General features: G+C 42.5%; 1 protein-coding gene across 1 annotated transcript in view; it reads left to right on the plus strand.

Annotated features, from left to right (window-relative positions):
• CFAP54 (cilia and flagella associated protein 54) overlaps positions 1 to 25,980 on the plus strand; it is a 2,749,537-nt gene that overhangs the window by 1,319,475 nt on the left and 1,404,082 nt on the right. The window lies entirely within an intron of this gene.

Here is a 25,980-nt window from a genome sequence, read left to right on the forward strand (position 1 = left end):
TGTATTTGCACATATATTTTTGTTTACAGACAATTATTTGTCATAGCTGTAAATATTTCTAACAAAAAACAAACTCTAATTTCAGTGGTTTTATCAATATTTATATTTCAGCCTCATGGTTGCTATCCCCGGGATTCAATAAACTATGTGTAGGCTTTGTACAGAGCCTACACAGAGTTTACATGTTAGCAAGATGGTGAGAGATGTGTGCAGTATGAAATGCATATTGATGAGGTGCGGCATGCCTCAGCTATGTTTCGTGGTTCACAACAGTGTGGCTGGCCGAGAAACCATGTAAGCGAACGCGGATAGCAATTCCGTATAAAGGAGAGCACCTATGGTGTGCGGATATGAGTGGAATGCCACAATGATCACCAGGGCTTTACAAATAGCTGTCTTTCTGTTAGTGCAGCACACCTGCACAGAGGCCAACTTAATGAGAGGACAAATAACCAGTAGTAGGCACATAATTTACATAGATGTCACATAGGAATGTGTTAGACTGTAACACTCAACCTCTTAGAATGAGAAATGTGGGAAAAACTATAAACTGGGGGGACAAAGGACCAGAAATAGGGACAGATTTGTAATATTGCACTTACAAACTTAGGAAGTTGGTAGAATATATAGGTTTTACATTATCATGAACTTTCTGAAGAGCACAAAGTTTGAAATTCAAATGTGAGTCATCAGTTTCTGACTGCATTCTGCAATGACTTGCCAATAATTTACGAGGAAATAAATCACAAATATGAGACAAAAAATGCACATTCTGTACAGATTAGGACAGTTGAGAGGTATGCACTCAAAAGTATGTATTATTGAGTCACATCAGTCCAGAGATCATCCCAGTGATATGGCAGAAAGCCACATATTTGATAAGGAAAACATCTGGACACCCTGGGAATAGCTGTACAGTTGAGAGGCATGAATGTGAAGTGTATGGTCCAAACACAGTACAGGACAGTGTACTTACAGTGCGGAGTGTTGTGATATCCCATTCCTGGCATACTATACTACTTACTTGAAAATTAAATCTGAATTCCACCTATAACAAAGTTTTAAACAGTACTCATACATCCACTGTTATATCATATGTAATATAGGTATTTTTTGAATGGTCTTGTTCGAAATATAAAATTATTTGTTAGGATGTTTTTAGTATGGTAATATATTTTATAGATGCAATTTTGTATGCACTTTTGCACTTCATAACTTAGATAGGAAAATGCACTTGTCATTTTAAATGTTAGTAGTTAGGGGTTCATAGATTAATTGGTTAATTAGATGCATAATTACTTGTAGGTGAGGCTTTATATTGTGCTTTTTACTTTGATGTGTTATTCTGAAGAAGTAATTTGTGAAAGGACAGATGAAAGCACTTAATCCATTAAATATTTTGCTCAGCTCTTATTGCTTCCTTGCCACTGTGCTTTTTATTTCTTGGTTTTTGCACTGAATATCTGAAGCTATGTTAATGATCTGTAACAGGACATGGGACTGCCATGTAAAATGATCACCCAGGGGAAGTGTGTGTATTGAATAATGACACACAGATGAATTGTAGGAATGAACACAAGGAAAGAGTACAGGTGAAACTCCCGCATGTACAGCAGAGGAGGGCATGTCAATGGAAGATGGTTGTAGCAGCAGCACCAAGCACATCTCTATATGGTATGGTATGGACTGTACAGTGAAAATATGTGTTGTCTGGGACTGTCACACAAGGTGACAAAACAATGAGTAGGATGTGTGTGTGTGATACACATCTTTACATGAATAATGCAGAGGACATCTATCAGAGATCTGACATACAACTGGGGTACGGTGCATATTGGAAAGCTGTGCAAACCATTATTCCTGAATATGAGTGTACTGTCAGCAGAGGTCTCCAGTAAGGTGGCCACAGGTAAAAAAAATCTTGGAAAACATTACAAGAACCAGCCGCAATCATGGACAATATCAGAATAATATACCACCACTAGTCCCATGCCTGTGACATAACATATGTGATGTGCAGTGATAACAGATAAGCCTACACACACACACACAGTTGACAGCTATTTTGATACATCCACACTCTATGAGGGTAACCACTCACACTGTCCTGGTACTGTAATATCTGCAATATGTGTTAGAAGGGACAGTGCTATACCTGTATGTGACCGTATTGGCAATATAGGCTAGTTGCCTTCTGTGCATGGCACAATCCACATTATCACGAATTATATAAATGCCATTAATGTTGTCAATCACCTATGTATGCACTGTGGGAATAAGCTGAACAGGTAGCACACATGGATCTGCTGCAACAACTCTCTAAAGTCAAGAACACTGCATAAGTGGGCTCAGACAATATCCCAGAATGCCCTCTAAATAGCATGAAACATAACTTATCAAGTGCTCTGGTATTGCTATTTAAGAGTAGCCTACAAATATGCTTAGTGCATCATGAATGGAGAACAGCAACAATCATCCCTCTGCACAAAGGTGAGCCATCTACAGACCCTGAAAACTATAAAACCATAAGTCTCACTAGTCTTATTTGTAAAACCATGGAAAGAATTATCATGGAAATGATCAGTAGTGATATAGTAAACCTCCAGACACTGGACCCAACCCAGTTTGGTTTTGTCAAGGGCAGGTCATGCCTACTCAACCTGATGGACCTCTTTGAGAAGGTCAGCAAAGTGATGGATGAAGGCAAAATATTTCACACTGCCTATGTTGACATGATCAGGGCATTTGACACAATACCCCACTCAGGCATTGTTGAAAAACTCAAGAAGTTAGGAACAAACTTGTGTGTCATCCAGTGGATAGCCAACTGGCTCACAGATAGGACCCAGGAAGTTAGAATTGGGGAGTCCACCTCTCCAAAGAGGCCAGTCACAAGTAGAGTCCTGCAGGGATCAATTCATCGACCACTCCTTTTTGACATGTACTTTTCTAAAGTCAAGGCCAATGTCAGTGGTCTCTGGATGACCAATTTGCAGATGATTGCAAATTAGGAGCTGTCATTGAATCCCACACTGACACAAATGTTCTCTAGGAAGGGCTGACACAGCAAGCAACTGGTGTCAGAGGCATGGACTAAAACTAAATGCCAAGAAATGCATAATAGTATACTTTGGGAAGTCATCCATCCCTGTTAACTATTATATTAACAACACACCTCTTAGAGCCGATCTATAGTCAGGAACTTAGGAGCACACGTAGACAGTAATCTAGCTTTTGACCATCACGTGTCTACAGTAGTAAGGAAATCATTCTATGTAGCACAACTTATAAACAAAGGTATGGCATCTAAGTTGAAAGAAGTCATTGTTCTACTGTATTTGGAATTCATCAGACCTGTCATTGAGTAGTACCCCTTTGGTATGTACCTAACCAGGCATATCCAACAATTGGAACGTCCACAGAGGTTCCTCACTAAAAGAATATAGGTCATACATAAAATATCCTTTGCAGACTGCCTCAAGGTCCTATCCCTGTATTCTGTCTCCTATAGCCTTTTGAGGGGACATCTATGCCTGGCATACAGGGCATTGTCAGACCCCACTCTCATGGACCTCCTGCATATCCACAAAACAAACAGCACCAGAATTACACATTCTAAAGGCTTAAACCTTGCCTTTGACATAAATAGTACTTGATGAAGAGACAGGTATGTATCTCAGAAACTACCCTGTCTCTAGAACAGGCTCCTCATCTGTGTGAAACAGAGTTCCTCCCTAATCCAATTCAAATGCAACTTAGACAATTGGAAAGGGAACAGGAAATTCATCCCTGGTTTGGCACCTGTGTTTCTAATGGACACAGACAACCTGCAATTGGTTCATCTTCCAGGACCCTGCTTGTAAATGTTTCATCTCCCAAGCCCTACTTACACTTATCAAGTGTATCAGAACTTGTCAGAGATTTTCAATGCATGGCTAGGCTTAAAAAGGCCCTTGTGAGCTATGAACTTATGAACCTATTAGTGTTCCACACCGATAGTCATGTATATTCCCCAAAGGAATACCTAGGTATGGTCAATAAGCTGTGTGACAGTGCACTGTGATAAAGGTGGTACACTTCAGTTACACATCTCTAGAAGATGTGTAGGGAGATACATGAAGAAGGGTGCATTCTACACAGTTATTGGTGTGATGAAGGTCGGGAACCATGAAGTTATTATGGCCTCTGATATGCATGCCCTTCACATACCCATTACTTGTGTAACATTCAAGGGAGTAGTCAGCAATGTGACCACCTGCTGGTGGATGTACCACTTACCCTCCACCCCAGGACACAGGTCACATACCTATTGGGCTGAATATAGGGTGTGACATCCACATTATACTTGGGCAGTGTTTCTGTTTCCTAATTCAATAAATTCCTCCATGTGTCTCATCAATACAGGTGTTGTCATGACTGTGGCAACAGTGTCTAGTGTGTGTTGAGGCTGTCTGTATTATACTAATATCATAGTTGGAGTCAATGAATGCCTACAAACTGTAGTCTTTTAGGCAGCTGTTTGGACACAGCATGTGTATGTCATCTGCGATGTCCATCACTTAAATAATGGGTGGGAAAGGGCATAGAAGACACCACTTATGTACCAACCTGATCACTAGACCTGAGATATATGTCATGTCACACATTTCAACATAGTGAGATGCCATGTTTGGTCTACAGATTTGGTGATATAGCTCTTCATGGCCATAGATGACTGTGTTGACTGAATACCTCATTGTGGATTTTTGTCAAATGCCTTGACCTGTTCAACTTCCACACAATGATACTGTTGTCATCATGCATGCCCTCGAAATGTGGCTGATATATGTGTGGAAAAAGTACTGAGACCCCAGGAATGTAGTGCTTGGTGGGGGTGTCAACACAGGCATGTATTTTAAATATATGACTTATACTTAAATAGGGCCTCCATTTGTAATGTTTCTACATGTAATTTTATGTCATACAAAGGAAATGGACAGTAAACAACAGTAATACCGCATAATATATACATTTTCATAGCACAAGGAGCAATAGGTTTGCGTGACGGTTAGCAAAATGTATACGCATGTAAGATACACATGTTAACACAGGCCACATTACTAAAATTTGACAGTTAGTATTGAGTCTCGGGAATACACCTGCTACTTAACTGCTTCTGTGGCAGCACGTGTTAATGCAGTTAATGCAGTGATACATTCTTTTTTGGGACCAGATGGTACTGAGTTTGAATACAACTGAATCTAACACTTTTAAGTACTTTTGCATTACCATTGCTGCACGTTGGTGAGCAGTGTGCATCATCACGCAATAATGCATTAAAGAAAATAAATGGGGAAGATAGGACAGTGGTGAAAAGGGGAGCAAGCAGGGAGAAGAACAAATGGAAAGAAATACAGGAAGGCTTAGAAGGGAGGTCAGAAAGAACCATAACTATCCATTTCTTCAACAGTCTTCTTCTTTCGGCTGCTCCCGTTAGGGGTCGCCACAGAAGATCAACAGTTTCCATTTCTTCCTGTCCTCTGCATCTTGCTCTGTCACACCAACCACCTGCATGTCCTTTCTCACCACATCCATAAAGGTTATCTTAGGCCTTCCTCTTTTCCTGTTACCTGTCAGCTTCATCCTTAGCATCTTTTTCCCAATATACTCTGCATCCCTCCTCCGCACATCTCCAAACCAACATAATCTTACCTCTCTGGCTTTGTCTCCAAACCTTCCAACCTGGGTTGACCCTCTAATATACTTATTCCTAATCCTGTCCATCCTCGTCACACCCAGTGCAAATCTTAACATCTTCAACTCTGCCACATCAAGCTCTGACTCCTGCCTTTTTGTCAATGCCACTATCTCCAACCCATATAACATAGCTGGTCTCACTACCCTCTTGTAGACCTTCCCTTTCACTCAGCAGTAAAAACTGAGAATATATGCAGGATATTAACTGAATTTGGACTGTCACCTCCAGAGAGAGGAGTGACCACAACGCAATCATATTGTATAGCCATTTGGGCCAAAACAAGTGTGATAAGAAGACACGTATGTGAAATGGAGAGCTATGTATGAAACAATTTTTTTTTGTGGGACAGGTACTCATTTTGTTTTTTTTTTTAGAGAGAGAGAGAGGAATGTTGGGGAAGGGACATAGGTATGTCTGGGTGTGGTAAGTTGGGCAGGTGAGGAAGCAGTTGCAGGCAGACAAGACAAACAAGGCAAGATACAGGGACGGTGATGGACACGAGATTGGTGGACACCATGGATAGGGTGAGGGTGGGGACATTCAGAACCCATGCATGTCAAACTGGGTGACAGTGAGAATCGAGTCCTCACCTACTGGACTGTCATCATTGTTACCTCAATCCACCACTGGCTGGAGCACTTGACAGCTCCTTCTCCTTCTTGTCCTGCATAAAATAAGGGAGAGTAGCCCCTCCATTCAGGGTAGGTATGTACCAACAGTGCGGCATACAACCCTATGCACCATCCCTGGCAGTTCAGCATGGGTGATAAACATCATGTCTGCCACTGCTCCAAGAGGGAACCCTGAGGGGGGAGGTAGTGCAGGGGCAGCAGAGATGGTGCTGCCAAGTTGGCTCTCAGATGTGCTGGGCAATGGTGATGGGACCACTGGAGTGGGGGGCAGGTGGATCCTGTGGGGCAGGCCAATCCTGCTTTGGTGGGGAACATTTCTTGATGTGGTGCACATGGATGACATGGACACATTTTGGTGACACATAATACAAAACAATAAAAAGAGATAAGATTAGTACCTTCCTATGTAACATACAATGCATTAATACAATTATTTGACTCTATTATTTTAATCTTTATTCTTAAGACTACCACCCCCTAGCAGTTAACTATTAGTTTTAAGACTACCAGCACCTAGCAGATGAATACTATACTAGAGATTGCAGCAAGTAGTCCTTTACATGTGCATATGTTGCACATATGCATGTTCCAATTATACAGATTACAGTTTACAGCAGGGCATGCGTCCCACTGTTATAGAGCTTTTACTTAAAACCTTTAAGTTATACATAATTGAAGAATTAACAGTATTGTATAGTTGGGAAGTGTGGTATTTGAACCCCCATCTAATATTGTACTCTTGGTTTGTACTACAGACTAATCAATGCATACTTGATTTTACAGTTGAGATATGCATGCTGAATTTGCTACAACTGTATAAAATACCAAACAAGCTATCTTTAACTTTTAATGCTAAAATAACACTACTCTTCTGCTGCATATGTACCCCATGACTCCCTCATTCATGCCAATCTAGCACCATGGGTCCTAACATTGCCCTCCTTTTCCATGGCAGCTGTGGAAAAAACAGAACAGAACATAAGCTTTTAAGCTATACATACTCTCTGTAGTTGATACTTACACATCTGTGGGATGTCCTCCATCCTATATTTCTTGATCCAAGCATTAAGGGTATCCCTCTTCTTAGAAAATAGGTCACTAGTGGTGCTTACATTGGTCACCAGTGCTTTGGATACCAATGGCACTGGATACAGCCTAAGCCAAACTATCCCAAGCTTCCACTTTATACTGGGAGCCAGAATAGTCCCCCTGCAGCAACCTGGCACTCTGGTGTTTCACTAGGAGTCCAATAAAATTCTTGGACTCCTGGACAGCCCATCTATGTGCCCTAAAAACCACACCCTCTCCAAGAACTTCCATGTCTACCACGCATCAACAGAAATGGAGACTGATGGTTTCACACTAATTCCAGTTATTGCATTCACTGGGAGTGTGCACACTGTTTGAAAATTCTGCACACTACTTACCATCATGCAGACGTGGTGCTCAGGGGTGCGCATTGCTGAGCAACATGTCTGTGCAAGGGTAACTCGTGCACAACAGTGGCAAGCAATGCAATTTCAAGGTTATTTGATGTACAGGCAGTTGTGTATGTATGTTTGATAAATGTGAAGGCCATGGCAGTCCAGAAAGCAGAAATATATTTACAGGAATATAGTGTACACTATACCCACAGTCACACCTCTGATAATAAATGAATAATACATACATAAATAAATATATGACTGACACAATACTAGTGTCTCAGCCCTCATACATGTAATTAATATCAGCTATACTATGTCAAGTGCTATAAGTAAGAATGACTATAATGGGAAGTGGAACAACATTAAAATTAAAAGTGTATGGAATATGCTGTATTCGAACCCAGGACCATGTGTATGACAGTCCTGCACTTACATCTTTTGCCAGAAGAAGGTTGAGAAAACACTTGCCTGCATTGTAATTCATTGCTAAACTGCAGTGTCACAACAATAGCACACCTCCACCCCTACACTTACATCTGCTGCACAGGATTGCACATGACTGCACATGACATTCCCTATCTTACTATTAATTCTTAAGTTCTTGCTGTTAACCCCAGTGTAATGTCACTTAGTGAATTTGCTCAATGCCCAATAGTATTAATAGAATACATATGGTTTCTATTTTTAGCTGTCTGGGTCCTGTCTACTTCCTGGGTCAGCCAGTTTGTCCACTGCTGCACTTTGAATACACCAGATATTCACAGCCAAACCTGCCATTCATTTTTATCCATTCCCCTGTTTTGGCTAAGAGGCACAGTGCACAAACACTGGGGGAAAAAAGAGAGAGAGAAGGATTCAAACCCAGTACCATCTGGCCTCAAAAAGGAAAGTATCAATGCATTAACAGCTGCTGCCACAGAGTCAGTTAAGTACCAGGTGTTTTTCATAGACATACAATACCAACTTAGACTTTAGTAATGTGGCTTACATTTGTGCACTAAACAGTGCACAAACAGGTGTAACTCACATGTGTATACATTTTGCTAGCTGTTGCGCAATGGAAACTACATATTATTAAGTATTACTGGTGTTTATTCTCCATTTCTTGTGTATAACATGACATTACATGTGGAAACATTAAAAAGTGAAGGCCCTATCTCACATTATGCCACATATTTATGATATAGCCATGTGTTACACCCCACAAAGCACCAATACCCTGGCGTCTCAGTACTGTTTCCACACCTATATCACCTACACTACAGAAAGTAATATCAAATCTTGTGTCATATGCAATGCACATCAACCTGGTAACATTCAGATCTACAGCTTTTGACCCATAAGCCCAACAAACCTTATCTGCAAGGCTAGGGAAGGGCTCAGCATAGACCTTACTCATAGGGACATAGGTTACCGTCAACACACTACAGTTGACCCATGCTGTGTTTGTCGAGGAAAGATCTTGCCTATTGAACCTGGTGGACTTTTTTGATACTGACCCCAAAGACCTGGATGACAGATAACAGGACCTACCACCTATGTTCAGTTATCCAAGGCCTTTGACAATATCCCCCCATTCATGTTTCATAGTGAAAATGCCCCATCTGGGAATAAAGCCATACAGTACTAGCTGGATAGCCAACTTGCTCACCAACAGAACACACACTGTCAAAGTTGGGGACTGGAAGCCCCTCTAGCCACTTAACAATGAATACCCCAAGGATCTGTGCTGGACCCTCAAATGTGTGGAAACTACTTTCCTGATGCACAGGCAATGGTAGATGACCTGTGGTTTACCATGTTTGCAGATGACTGTTAATCAGATGCACTCATATAGATTCTCCCAATGATGGTAATATATTACAGAAGGGGCTGACAGAAACAAATGTTTGGTGCTAAACTCACAGACTGAACTTTGCAGCAAACAATGTCTCATTGTCCCCCTTGGCAATGAAGTGCCCCTGCTAATTATGATATACATAGCACCCTTCTCAGCTCAAACACAGTGTTGTGAGACTTGTGAACACATCCTCATAGTAATCTATACTTTCATCACTATTTGTCCATAGTATTGAGACACATTCTGCATTGCACCTTCATACATATGGACATCACATCCAATACCAGGGAAGTGTAGCTCTGTTGTACTCCACTCTTATCAGACCACTAATTGAGTACAAGGCTTCCTTCTGTCTGTACCTCACCAGACAATAGAGGTTTATGACTGAGAGAATGCAGGTCCTCCAAATATCACATACATGGAAAGACTACAAGACCTGTCACTGTACTCAGTATCCTGCAAGCTGCTGAGAGGTAGCCTATGCCCGGCCTATAGACAAGTCTCAGACCATGCCCTACTGGAAATGCTGGACATCTGCAAGTCAAATGGGACAGGAATAACTTGGCTCAGGGTTCTCAACCTAGCCTGTGACATAAACACAACATGCTGGGGAGACAGATGCATCACCCAGTGGCTTACACTCCTCTGTAATAGGCTCCCACTGCATGTGAAGCAGTGCTCCTCAATGATCCTGCTCAAGTGCAACCTTCACTACTGTTTGAGTGATTGTAAAGTCACCTCTGGGGTGGCACCTATGTCCCTCATAGACAGGGCCAGTTGTTGCTGATAAAATCGCTCTGCTAATAGTGACCATCTAAATATGCTTAATAAGGATATTTGTGTTTTTACACAGCTAGGCTTCTGTTGCCTCATGTATACTAACAACCAGGTACCCCTAAAACTTGCAAATATAATAAATGAGAGATGCAACTATATGAGTCTAGAATAAATGCTCTCTCTCGGGTAACAACAAATCAGATATCAAACAGGTTGTCAGAACATGCACACTTACCTCCTCAACAAACCAAGTGTACAACACATAACCCCACATACGCAGAGGTACTCATTAGAAGCTTACCAAAAGAACAGAGACCTCACAAATGCAAACATTCTGCATACATTACAGTCCCAACAGAACCCATACCACATAAAAATAAATGTATCAGTGCCCCCCCCCCCCCCATTAAGCCCTTAAGGCAAAACACCTGAAAAACAATGTCTTGGTCATAGGCAAATACATAGTGAGATACATAGATGTCCCCCTCACCAGATTTTACAAGTAGAAAGTCACGGTCAGCTGCCTGTCAGGTGCCAGGATCTGGAAGGCCATGCATGCACTCAAGTCTGTCAACAACAAGCACAGTTACACCTTTGTCATACTCCTTGTTGGAGTAAATGACTTGAGACGTACCTCACTGGAACATATGAAGAGAGATATGACTGAGCTCTCAGATTATGTGTCCCAGACAGGTATGTCCGTAGCTCTAAGCAGCATTCTACCTTCACCCAGAATGATGCCTCAATACCAACATAAGAATTATCACCTTCAACAATTGGCTTGGCTACTGGTGTCAGTCCGGCGGATCCAGTATTTCTCAGCCTGGGATGATATGATTGACAGACTATGCTGCTTTGCCAGGGATGGTCTTCATCTCTCGCTACTTACCTTTCAGTTACTGGCCAAGGTACTTGCCTCCCTCATAGTGCCTTTTTTAGGCAATGTCATAAGAACAAAACTCCTGATGTAAAAATATCTTCAAAAGACAAACTCATGGTTATGCTGTTTAATGCCAGGAGTGTAAATCAGAAACTACACTTAATGGTGGCACTACTTACTTGTGAAGATGTTGATGTTTGTGCAGTCACAGGGACATGGTTTAGGGCCACAGAGAGTACTCCAGTCATGAAAGACTATAATGCTTTTGACATGTTCAGGCTGCAAAATGAACATGAAAGAACCAAAGAACGAAGTGTATCCATTTTCATAAAAGACAAATACACCTCAAGACTGGTTAAGCAGTATGACTCCCTAGAATTACTCAAAGTCCAACTAACTGTAGGAAGATCCTCCTCCATATCACTGATAGTGCCTTCCAGGACCTACTTGAGTCATTCACCATACAGCCAAACACCCTAGGCATGAGTGACTTTAAATATCCTTCCATCAATTGGGATACATATATGAGCTCAAACACACTTGCCATAAAGTTCATGCACTTTGTAAACACAAATGCTCTGGAACAGTTAGTCCACACCTCCATAAGGGTCTGATACATCCTTGACCTAGTGCTCACCAACATGGGAGATCGCTGCAGACCCCATGTGTGACATCCTCTCTGGTAAGGTCTGACCATAAAAAAGTCCCATTCAATGTAACTGTCGTACCTGACCCCCCCCCCCCCCCCCTTTTCAGGATCCAAAAGGTTGAAAAGTTTCTCCAAAGCAAACTATAGCCCACTAAGTGATGGAATAAATAGTTTCAAACCTCCTGCCACCACTGACAGTAAAGACTCCTATATGGAGGTGTTCACAAATGCCCTGCATAAACACCTTTACAAATATATAGACTTAGCTATACCAGAATGGATCAAAACTTGCCACAAAAAAACAATCTGCCTTGGTGGACATCTGGCATAAATATATTACATAACAAGAGAGAGAAACTGATGTCCAGGAATTAGAGGGAACAGTCTCAGCAGAAGAACACCCTCCATAGCTTTAACAAGCACATGAGACATTTTGTAAAGTACTCTAAAGCTAATTTCAAAACTAAATTAGCATCCATAGCTAAGGAAGATCACAAGGAATTCTTTAGCTATATCTCTAATGTAAAACGGAAGGCTCAGCTTTACACTGAATTCATAGTGGATGGTACCAGTCATACTGAACCTGAAGACATCACCAACCTGTTATCAGACAGGTTTGGCAAAAATTTCATATCCCTGTCTCCAGCAATCATACCCAAAACATACCTGTCACCAGTTCTCTACCTATTGTCTCCAAAGAGCAGGTCATAACCGCACTGAAGAAGGCCAAAAACATAGTCTCTTTGGGACCAGAAAACATCCCAGACTGCTTACTAAATGGCGTAAAGCAACAGTTAGTGGAACCACTGGGTATTCTCCAACCACAGTCAAGTACTGGCTTTGTTCTGGCAAAGTGGAAAACAGCAACCATAATCCTCTTGCACAGAATCATCTTGGACCTTATCAACAAGGACATTGGTGACCTTCAAACTCTTGTCCCAACCAAGTTTGCCTTCATTAAGGGCAGATTATGCCTGTTAAACCTAGTGGAATTCTTCAAGAGTGTCACCAAAGCTCTGGATGAGGGAAAATCAGTACATACTTGCCTATCTCAATTTGGTCAAGGGCTTTCACACAATCTCCCACTCAGGCATCACTGAGAAACTCACATAACTAGGGATTAACCCATATGTCATTTGATGGTTAGCCAAATGGCTCATCAACAGAACCCATACAGTCATATTTGGGGATTCCACCTCTACCAGCAGACCTTTTACAAGTGGTGTTCCACAAGGGTGTTTGTTGGGCCTCCTACTGTTTGGAATCTATTTCTCAGAAATTCAGGCAATAACGAATGGCCTGTGGCTCACCAAGTTCGCTGATGACTGCAAAGTGTTTGCAATCATTGAATCCCCAAATGATATCAACATACTACAAAATGGGTTTACATACATAAACAATTGTTGCCAAAGCCACAGACAAACTTAACCAAAAAAATGCATTATTATCCCTTTTGACAAAGGAGAGGTCCCTTCAAATTACACTATAATAATATTCCCCTAAGTTCCAACACAATGGTGAGAGATTTGGGAATGCAGGTTGATAGCAACATCAGCTTTGATCATCATGTGTCCACAATGGTAAGGAAGGTCTTTTACGTTGCACACCTCATAAGTAAGGGCATAGTATCCAAGACTAAGGATGTTGTCAAGCCACTGTACTCATCCCTCATCAGACCAGTAGTAGAGTATAATTCTCCATTTTAAATGTACCTGACCAGACACCTGCAGCAGCTGGACAGACCTGAGATGTTTTTCACCAAGAAAATCAAAGGACTTCAACACATGACCTACATGGACAAACTAAAGGCCCTGTCACTGTACTCTGTATTGTATAGACTGCTGAGAGGAAACTTTTGCCTGGCCTACAAAGCACTGAAAAAACCCTGCCTTAATGGAAATTTTGCACCTCCACAAATCAAATGGAACAAGACTCACTCTGTGTAGGGACCTTAACCTAGCCTGCAACATCAACAGGACATGCTGGAGAGACAGATATGTCTCCCAGAGATTGCCACTGCTATGGAACAAACTCCCAGTTCACATTAAACTGAGGTGCTCAATGACCCTATTTATGCGTAACTTGGACAATTGGATGGTAAATTATAAATTTACCCCAGGAGTTTCACCTATGTCACTGATAGACAGGGACAACCAGTGCTGATCATAGATTCACAAGTAGGACTGCATATCTTGGTCTGTAAGGGAACATTGGTACAACTTTGCTAGGCTTGAAAAGCCCCTATGGACATTTGCCTAGTAACCTGCTATGAACCTATGAACTTAGGTCCATTATGGTAGTAGCCTGTTATGAACCGATGAAGCTATGAACCTATGCAGGCCTGCCAGTATCTTGTCTCACACATCGCCTGTTGATGTCATGTACTATAAGTTCAGCTGCAGTCTTGCAAAAGTCAGACTTGTGCTGGGGCACTTGCATTAAGTACTGTGTTCTGCAGTCTGTGTACTTAGAGGAGTTCTATTCTCACTGCAGTCAACTGTGTGTGTGTGTGTGTGTGTGTGTGTCTGTATGTGTTCTTGCTTGACAAAACAGAGAGAATTTTACCTCAGCATATGGGATTCTGTTATTACCATATTCTCAACAGACACTGCTGATATCATCAGCTATATCAGATTTTTGGATATGAAGTCATCCTACAGATCATGGTCAGACACTGGCCAGGAGACAAGGCAGACATCACCACATCCTATATTAGTCAGAGTACAGTGACATGGCTTTTAATCTATCCACATACATCATGGCATGGTTTGTAGGCCCTGTGTTATCTTGCTGAGAAAGCCCTGTTGTCTCTCCACCTGCTGCATGTGTCTGTTAAGGTACATCCAAAAGAGAGCATTATACTGTATTACTGTTCTGATGAGGTTTGACTACATTGCTGTCATGCAATCCTAAGATCTGAATATGACAGAGTGACTTATGATGTGCACCATACATTTGTCCTGGAAAATCATTAAAGAGAGAAGTTAGAAAGTGATACCCGTTGCAGTTTCTGACTTCACAAACCCTTACAAGAGCATTCACTATATAGCTGTGAAATTTTGATGCTGTCAACTGTCTGACTTTCCAAGGCCAATATAAGTCAAAGGTACAATGAGCAGTTCAACAATACAAAAGCAGATATACTAAGAACTAAGTTAGCTACTCACCCTGAACATCAGGCACAGCTTTTGTATCTCTGAATCCAGAAGATAGAAAACAGGAACATGGCACAGTTTTCATCACTTGCACAGGTGCTGCTTGTGTGTGTGTGTGTGTGTGGGGGGGGGGTGCAGGAAGCCTAGGCTGACACAAAAGGTCTGTGAGTGTGTGTGAGTAAGAGGGAGAAGGCAGACATTTGGCTAAAACAATAAATGGCCAGTGAGACAAAATGAGTAACTGTTGTGTGTGTTCCTCCAGGTTAAATTGGAGATGTGAGTGTCTGCATGAACACAGCCAAGCTCTGTGCTAGCTCTACATCTTGGTCTGTCAGACAGGTGTGAGCCATGCATGGTAGAGGTGGCAGTTCATTGCTGTTGTCCCTGACCACAAGAAGTGGCTCTGCCAGAAGTTACACGGGCATGTCCACGCCCAAGCTAAGATGCAGTACTGCTACCTGAACATGACTGATGTCTGCTGGATGAGCTTCCATTACAGGGACACCCAGGACCATGACCCCATAGGCTGGCATGTCTAGGTGTGGACATCATACTCACTAATGGAGCAGTGGAAGTACTGCCACTATGGGAACATGATCGGGCACGGCCATGTTAGCTGACAGCAGATGATGTGGCTGACCTATGCCCACGGGGATGCCATTCCCCTCCAAGCAGATGTTCCAACACATACACTGCTTGTTCCATGATAGACACCTTTTGGTCCATCAAAGACACCCGTCATTCCAATGTGTCATTCATCTGATCCAATGAATCAGCAACACAGTGGAGGCAGTCATGCACGTCAGACTGTGCCACATCCACAACCCTGACCGTTTGTCTGGAGCACCTCTAGAAATGTGTCTGTGCCTACATGACAACCCTAAACATATGTTGAGTGGCATGAGAAGTCACAACTGCACCAGGTGGAGGAGGGACAGCAGGCCCCCTCCGAGCAACCCTATCAATTCTTCTGTGTGGCACCTCATCCACACTTGTGCTACAGCCAGACTCAACAGGGACTGAAGCCACAGTAGTAACACTTCCCTGATCAATGTCCTCGCCGTCCAGCTGTCCAATATCTGTGGGCTCAGTGGACTGGGTAGGTGTAGTCCTACTGGCTGTGTCTGATGGACATGCAGGAGATGGCTATATGCCATCCTCTGTGTCAGATTCAACCTCTGCAATACCCCCAACTGTGCCTCAGTTTGGGCACCATCATCATCAGAGTCTGCTGATACACTGGCATCAGGTAGCACAGGGCCCACACTCCCACTGTCATGATCACCTGTTATAAAAAGAAATACATGAATACATTAATACCTGCACTACTATGTTGCTGCATATGCAAACAAACTAACAGTGCTTCCACTATTACAGACAGTGCAGCAATACATACAACAGGCCTGAGATCAAACTCACACACTACAATATTTCTTTAAATAGCTGAGCAGTACTGACATAAAAATATTTGGCTTACCATCTGCAGAAGACGTAATGCACTTTAGTCTAGACAGTCCTGGAGGAAGTTAAGCAAGAGGTAAGGGCAACATTATCACAATTAACAGTAACATAATGGTTATACATTTACCCCTTTATATGCACATTAAGTCTACTTTCAACAAGAACATGGCTGACATCTCCAAACTAAGCTTATAACAGTAGCAATCTTCACCCCCCCCCCAAAAAAAAAGACATGTGACACAATTAACATAGTCATTTCAATTGTTTTACTATACAACAGTATTCAACTGTACAGATAAAGCCTACCTGGAAGCTCCTTCTGGGACATGCTTGCTGTCTTGGAAGGTGTTGCACACACATCCACACTCTCCTAGGAGCTGTCTGGGTGTCTAATATTGGCCAGGAACTGTTCACTGGGGGCTAGTGGTGGTTCCCTAGCAGGCCTTCCCCCATTAGCCATTTGGTTACCCACTGCAGCTGCTCACCTCTGTGCAGTTATTATCATGTTAGTGGCCCTGTGTTGCACTTGTTCATATGTTCTGTGTGGCCATCCATGGCATTGAGAACCTGCACAATCTGCTGCCATATTTGCATCCTGTGTGTCATATCTCCCCATCCTCTTTCCAGGAGAAAAGCACCATGTTGCCAAAACCCGTCCACAATTATTTGATTTTCTGCATCAGTGAAGGGGGTTCTCTGTGGATTGACACACCTCAGTGGCATACTTGTAGGTGTCCTTGAAGACAACAGAAGTATAATACACATAGTTATCACACAACTTGCCTTTTTTAGGCAAGGCTCAAAAGACAAACCCACCTCCATAGGTATCACAAGGGATAAGAAACTAAGAGTAATGCTACTCAACGCCAGAAGTCTAAACCTCAAGATGCATGCACTCGAAACTCTCCTTAGCATGGAGAACATCGATATCTGTGCAGTAACAGAAACCTGGTTCAAGGCTCCCGAGAGCACCCCAGCACTACCAGGTTATACCTCATACCATGCTTTTCGGCCCCAAAACTTGGACCGAACCAGAAAAGGAGGGGGAGTATCAATATTCGTCAAAGATACCCACACCTCCAGGTTGGTGGCACAGCATGAAGCATCAGAGACTATCCATGTGCAACTAACAGTGGGTAAAACTGCCTTCCAGTTTATAGCCTGCTACAGACCACCCTCCCAAACCCAGGAACCCCACTCGGCCTTCCTGAGAACACAGGAAAATATGAAGGTTTCTCCAAACACCATTATATTGGGCGACTTCAACTACCCAAACATAGACTGGGAGCATTACTCTAGCTCCAACACCCTAGCTCAAAGGTTCCTAGAATTTATAAACTCAAATGCTATGGAACAACTTGTTACCACTCCCACAAGAGGGGAAAACATACTGGACCTGATCATCACCAGCATGGGGACTCTATGCTCCAGACCAGAAGTGTATCCCTCACTGGTAAGATCAGACCATACACTAATCTCACTGGATATTCACATCCCGACCCCACCCCCTGCCCAGAAAATCACAGTGAAAAACTTCTCTAAAGCAAATTTCACACTCCTCAAAACCGAGGTGGAATCCTTCAAAACCCCCGGGCCTGTGGAAAATACGGCCCAGACCGCAGAATCCTTTATAAATGCATTCCATGAACACCTTCAGGAATGCATGGATCATGCAATCCCAAATAAAACCAAGACCCAATCCTCCAAAGGCAGACGTCCTGTCTGGTGGACCCCAGCCATAAACAAACTATACAATAGAAGGAGGAAGCTACTACATGATAGAGCAAAATCCCAAAAAGGGAAGGCATCTCTGATCAGTGTTAGCAAAAAACTACGGGCACTCATAAAATCGTCTAAGGCCAGCTTCGAGAGAAAAATTGCACAGGACACTAAGGATAATCACAAGGCGTTCTTTAGTTATGTTAGGAACCTGGGTGGGAATTCCCAGATATGCTCAGAATTAGTCCAAAATGACAAAAAATACACTGAACCCACAGACATTGCCAACATCCTAGCTGACAGGTTCAGCGCAAACTCCCACCCCCTCCCCACCAAAAGGGCAAATATCTATCCCAGCAGAGTGCTGCCCCCCTGACATCTCAGATGCTCAGGTAAGAGCCGCCCTCTGCAAAGCAAAAAACACAGCGTCAATGGGACCAGACGGTGTCCCAGGCTGCGTCCTACATGAACTCCAAGAAGAGCTAAACCCAAACATAAAAAAAACTACTGTTCAATCTCAGCCTTACCACAGGATATGTACCCAAAGAGTGGCGTACAGCAACAGTGGTCCCTCTCCACAAAGGTGGTGCCTCAACGGATCCTGGGAACTATCGCCCCATAAGCCTGACTAGCTTGGTCTGCAAAGCTATGGAAAGGATCATCATGGACCTCATAAAAAAGATATTGGGGACCTACAGACACTGGATCCTACCCAGTTCGGCTTTGTTAAGGGCAGATCCTGCCTCTTAAACCTGGTCGATTTCTTTGAAACAGTCACCAAGGCCATTGACGAGGGGAAGGTGGTCCACACAGCCTACCTGGACCTCGCAAAAGCCTTCGATACAATACCCCACTCGGGCATTATAGATAAGCTCACCAGCTTAAATATAAACCCCTATGTCATTAGATGGGTTGCAAACTGGCTCAAGGACAGAACCCACATGGTTAGAATTGCTGGAGCCATGTCAGACTCCAAACCAGTTACAAGTGGCATCCCACAAGGCTCAGTCCTGGGACCGCTCCTGTTCGGTATATATTTCTCGGAGGTACAGGCCAACACGGAAGGACTGTGGCTGACCAAGTTCGCAGATGACTGCAAACTGGGTGCTATAATCGACTCAACAGCCGAGACAAGCATCCTCTAAAAGGGCCTCATAGAAACAGACAACTGATGCCAGAGCCATGGCCTCAAGCTAAATGCCAAAAAGTGTATAGTCATCCCCTTTGGCAAAAACAAAGTGCCCACAAATTACCACATAGGTGGTAATCCATTAAGTACAGAAGAAGTAATTAGGGACCTGGGGACCCAAGTTGATAGCAATCTCTCATTGGGCAACCACGTGGCCAAAGTGGTTAGAAAAACATTTTATGTAGCCCACCTAATCATGAAGGGATTTACATCTAGATCAGGGGAGGTCATCGTGCCTCTTTACTCATCCCTCATCAGGCCCATAATTGAGTACAATGTCCCTTTTGGGATGTACCTTACCAGACACCTGCAGCAATTGGAAAGACCCCAAAAGTACCTCACCAAGAGGATCAAAGGGCTCAAACAGATGCCATATGCTGCCCGGTTAAAGAAACTCCAGCTCTACTCAGTGGCATACCGCCTGTTCAGAGGTGATCTGTGCCTGACGTATAAAGCCATGTCCAACCCGGAATTAATGGACATGCTCCACCTCAGAAAATCCAAATCCTATCGAGCTACGCGCTCGAGAGACTTGAACCTCAGCACTGAAATAAATAGGACATGCTGGAGGGACAGATTCATAACCCAGAGGCTCCCTTCACTCTGGAATAAAATCCCAGTCCAGGTTAGGCAGAGTCCCTCATTGACTCTCTTCAAGAGGAATCTTGATGAGTGGATGGGAGATCGTAGGTTTACCCCGGGTATCACTTCTGTGTCACTGTTAGACAGAGGCACAGTATACTAACCTCGAAAAAGGGCATAGCAAAATTAATTTAAAATGGGTGGCGAAAGCCAAACACACTCTGGCTAGGCTTATAAATGCCCTAGGGCAGATAGCCTAATATGAACCTATGAACTACAAAGTAACTGTTTCCAGATAAAAAAGAAAAGGTAGCCAGTCAGTATTACCCAATGGAGAAACAAAACAGTCTATAGATGTGAAATACTAACAACAGGCAGGATGCAAAACAAGGAGAGTAATAAGAGCCATATGTACTTGTTTGTGCCGTAACAGTAACTCACCTTTGCCCCCTTCCCAAAAGAACAGTCCATTCTTATTTGTGCTATAACCACAAAGACCAGCAAAGCTAAGAAGAAATAAGAATAAGAATTTAGTAACACACTCTAGTGCCTTGGCTCAATAATAGCCTTCTAGGAGTGTATTACTGAGCTGAGGCACAAGAGTATGCTATTAAATTATTTTTCTTATTTTTTCTTAGCTTTGCTGGCCTTTGTGGTTTTGTACATCTTTTGAGTTTGTAGGGTCCAGTGTTTCTAGCTATCAAAGAATCTATCCCTGAAACATTTGTACATATTTATCACACAGCATTCCTTTTTCATGTATTGGCAGTCATTTGTAGCTCTGAATGGCTTGCCAAACATGCCCATGCCATAAGTACAGTTATAACTAATGCATACAGATAAAAGTGCAAAAGCCTTTGTTTCATGTTATTCTTAAATACATTTCAGCAGATGCAGTATGTAGGTGACAAAATGAGAGCATACCTGCTAAAGTTCATTACTGCTCTGTACAGATATATCCTGAAGCAAAAGAGTTTTTGTAGTCTTCCAAACATATACAACTCTCCTCACCATCAGTTTGGCAAACTACAGGGTTGCCTTTTTATATGGTGTAGATTATTAATGTATTGCATCTGTGTTTGTCTGCATTTCATAGATGCTAATTACAGCATAAGCACCCGAATTGCTTGCTAATAAACCAATCCAACAGAGAGGAGCTATTCATTAAGCTATAAACTCCATGCTCTTTTTTTCTGCGGATTTCAAAACTACACAGGCAGAATGTTAGGGGCTGCTGCTGCTTTAATCTACTTGTATGTGCTAGAGGGTGAAGCCCATGCTGCTGGTGCCAAAAGGCATAGACCGAAAAGGAGAAAAGTTTTCAGGCCCAATTTAATGTTTCACATCCTACATGACATGTAAATTGTAGAGCACTATGGGGTGGACAGAGACACACTACAGGAACTCTGCAACTTCTGCAACCCTCAACTCAGAGCCAGAGCCAGAGCCAACTGAGGAGAACCCATCCCAGTGGAAGCTAAGGTGTGTGTAACCCTTTTGAATTTTAGCTACATGTACCTTTCAGAGACCAACATGGGACATGCTGAGGGTGTCACAGGCATCAGCATCCAGGATCCTTCAACAATTCCTGGGTGCTAAGATCTAACATGTCAGCCAGCACATATATTTTCCCTGTAGTTCTGAGGAGAGGGCCAGAAATATGCAAAAGGTCTAATGAAGTACTGGGTGTGACATCTGATTAATATCCCACCAGAGTGCCACCAATAATGTGACATCCAGTTAATATCTCACCAGACTGCCACCAATATGAGATGTCCCCCACTTAAAACTCTGGTCAGTAATTAAGGAATCTCAATCCTCATCACTGACACCAGTGCGGGAGCATCACAAAAAACACCAGAGCACACAAGAGTAAAATTCCACAATTTCCCTTAACTGCACAACAGGAACAGTCTCTGTTTCCTGGGACTGGTCTATATACCTCTATTCACCCCAAATGTAATCCGTTATTATAGACGTCAGAGCAATGTGTTCCAGTTTAAAATCTCTGACTCACTCACACTCAAAATAAACTCAAATCTTACACCATCAAACACTTATGGAAAGCCTGACACAGATTTCCAGCAGTGTCCCCTCCCCAATACAAATGGTGAACAGAAAGGGCTACCACTCTCTCAGCTGCCAAGATGTGTGTAATGCAAAGGGAATTGTTTTCAATGTGTCTGCTGACAGCCCTGGCAGTTACCATGACTCACATATCTGGCACACCTCTCAACTGTACCAGATGTTTGCTTGGGAGGATATCCCACCAGGTCATCTACTGGAGGATGCAGGCTATGCACTGGAACGGTGGCTGATGACACCCATCAGAAATGCATACACACCCACACAAGAATGCCTTAATCAGGCACACATTCAAACCAGAAATGTCAAACAGCATGTGTTTGGGCTGCTGAGGTAAGGGTTTTGCTGCCTAGATACATCTGGCGATTCTCTGCAGTACAATCCATGGACATTTACAGAAATCTTCACAGTATGTGCCATGCTACACAACATAATCCTGAGGAAACAGCTGCAGAAGGATCAGCAAGGGGAAGTGGCACACATCCCACCACCAATGCCAAGGTCACCACATCCACTGGCAGATGAGGAGTCAGAGGGGGAACCACCAGCTGCTGTGGGTGTAGGCAGGCATAGGTGTGCTCAGTATGGCCTTGCATTAGCTAAGAGACAATGCATAGCACATTCAGTCACCACCTAGGGACCTAAAACCTTCCACCTTCTCACATACATATGGTAACATTGATGCCAAGTGACTCACACAACCTTCAACTCCCCATGTATTGGCTGTGTATTGCTTGCATCAGACAGAGTTAGCCCTAAACTAACACTCTGGCAACTGCTGCACTTACAGGGTAAATCCTAAATCTTGAGTGTATTGTTTAATAATATTATGGCATATCCTTGTATTTCATCACTTGGTACAGTAAGCAAGTAAAAAATGTGAGATTTATACAGAAATTATCTTAACATGTGACAGCAGAGACTGATTTGACTTATTTGTGTCTATTAGTAAGTAGTTGGCCTCAGGCATCAAAGATTCACACAGTCATACCTCTCAAAAGTACTGATGATCACTGCATGCCTTTAGTGTAGCATCATACGTTTGTACTGGAAAATCATTAAAGATAGAAGTTAGAAAGTAATGATACACATTGCAGTTCCTGACTTCAAACAACAGGCAGGATGCAAAACAAGGAGAGTAACATGAGCAACCTATCCTTGTTTGTGCCATGACAGTAACTCACCTTTGCTCCACCCCTCAAAAGAACAGTCCATTCTTTTTTGTGTCATAACAGTAACTCACCTTTGCTTGCCCCAAAAGAACAGTCTGTGCTTGTTTGTACCATAACAGTAACTCAACTTTGCTCCCTCCAAAAGAACAGTGTACCCTTGTATGTGCCATAACAGTAACTCACCTTTGCTCCCCCCAAAAACAGCAGTCTCTTCTTGTTTGTGCCATCCAACCTGCCCTATAATTCTTGGCAACTGCATATCATATTATTCCCAGTTAATATCCTCACACAATTTAAGACCAATGATATAGAATGGATTACACACTGCATGTCTCAAAGTATAAGTCAGATAACCAATGAATGACCAAGAAGCACAGCAAGTTAAGAAAGAGCTGTATATTTGCAAGCAGTAATCATAACAGGTTGTGTGATCACTAAGTGCACTATGTCCAAATATAATAACTATAATAAAGAGTTTATGGTTTGATATCAGAGTACAGTCTGTTGCAGTTGGTTGTGTGAAGAATGACTTTTGTTCATTGCAACAAAGCTGTTTGTGTGGCAAAGAGGGATAAGGCGGTCATCCTGTTTTCTGAAGGTGCATTGGAGTGTGAGTTGAACTTGAGACCTATGTCGAAATATTTCATGTGTACTAGCATTTTCTACTGTGTATGTCATAGATTGCTTCTCCTCATTTCTCCTTTTTTTCTTTTCTTCTTTTATTTATTTTTTGGCCAGTGTTTGTATGATGCGTTGCTTAGCACAAACACAGGGACCAGAGAAAAAAGAATGTCAGGTTCGGCTGTGCTTATCTCGTTTGCTCAAAGCCTACCAGTGTGTAAACTGGACAACTGAGTTCTAGTATAGGGTGTGCAACTTTTCTTTTCACTGTTGTGACATTGTAGTTTATAGCAACTGAAACATGAACAGCTGTCATGTGGCAACAGATGTAAGTGTAGAATTGCTTATACATGGTCCTGGGTTCAAATCCAGCATATTCCTTAAACTTTTACTGTTATTCCACTTCCCATTCTAGTCACTCTCACTTATAACACTTGACATAGTGTAGATGATATTAATTATATATATGAGGACTGAGACACTAATATTGTGTCAGTTGTTTATTTATCTGTGTATTATCACATTCATTATCAAATGTATGGCTGTGGGTATACTGTGTAATATGTTCCTGTAAGTATATTTTTGCTATCTGGACTGGCACGTCCTTCATGTCTGTCTAACACACATATGCAGTTGCCTGTGTAATTTTTCACTGCTTGCTACTGCTGTGCACCACTTACCATTGCACAAACATGTTGCTCGGCAATGCACACTGCTCAGCACTGTGTTTGAGTGATGGTAAGTGGTGCACAACATTTTCAAACACTTTGCACATTCCCAGTAAATGCGATAACTGGAATTGGCAGGAAACCATCAGTCTCCATTGCTCTTGATCCATGGAAGACATGTCAGGCATTCATGGAGGGGGTGTGGGATTTAGGGTTCAGAGATGGGGTGTCCAGGAATCCAAGATTTTTGTTGGACTCCTAGTGAAACACCACAATGCCAGGCTACTGCAGGGGGACTATTCTGACTCCAAGTACAAGTCAGAGGCTTGGGTCATTTGACCAGGCTGTAACCACTGGTGCCACCAGTATCCCCCGCACTGTTGACCAGTGTAGGCACCACTTTAGTGACCTATGTCGGAGAAAGAGGGGTACCCTCATTGTTTGGATCTAGGAATTTAGGACGGAGGACATTCCACAGATGTGTAAGTATCAACTACAGAGAGTACTCTTTAAGGCTTAAAAGCTGAATGTAGGCAAGCCTGATATTCATAATGGTATTCTGTTCTCTTTTTCTACAGCTGGCATGGAAAGGGAGTGCAATGTTAGGACCCTTGGCACTAGAATGACAAGGATGAGGGAGACTTGTGGTATGTGTGCAGCAGAAGAGTAGTGTTATTGTAGCATTAAAGGTTAAATATAGCCTGTTTGGTATTTTATACAGTTGTATCACATTGAGCATGCATATCTCAACTATAAAAGCAAGTATGCATGCATTAGTCTGTAGCACAAACCAAGAGTATAATATTAGGTTCAAATACCACACTTCCCAACTATACAAAATATGTTAATTCTTCAATTATCTGTAACATAATGGCTTAAAGTAAAAGCTCTATACATATGCCCTGCTGTAAACTGTAATCTGTATAATTGGTACATTCATATGTGCGATATATGCACATGTAAAGGAGTACTTGCTGCAATCTGTATTATAGTGTACGTCTTTTAGGAGGTAGTCTTAAAAGTGATAATTATCTGTTAGGGAGTGGTAGTCCTAAGAGTAAAGGTTAAGATAATAGAATCAAATAATTGTATTAATGCATTGGATGCTACATATGAAGGTATTAATCTTATCTCTTTTTTTTTTCTCTCATCCCTATCCTTATCTCTCTTTTTTTCTTTATATTATTATATGTCATCAAAATGTGTCCATGTCATCCATGTGTACAACATCATGAAATGCTTCACAGCACAGCAAGGTAGGCCTGCCCCATGGATCTGCATGCTCCCACTCCACCAGCCCCAACACCACTGACCAGCATGTCTGGGAGCCAACCTGGCAGCACCATCTGCTGCCCCTGGACTATCTGCCCCCTCAGGTAGTTCTGC

This window comes from Protopterus annectens, chromosome 11.part0 (assembly GCF_019279795.1).
Source record: "Protopterus annectens isolate FY-2018-M chromosome 11.part0, PAN1.0, whole genome shotgun sequence".
NCBI lineage: Eukaryota > Metazoa > Chordata > Ceratodontiformes > Protopteridae > Protopterus > Protopterus annectens.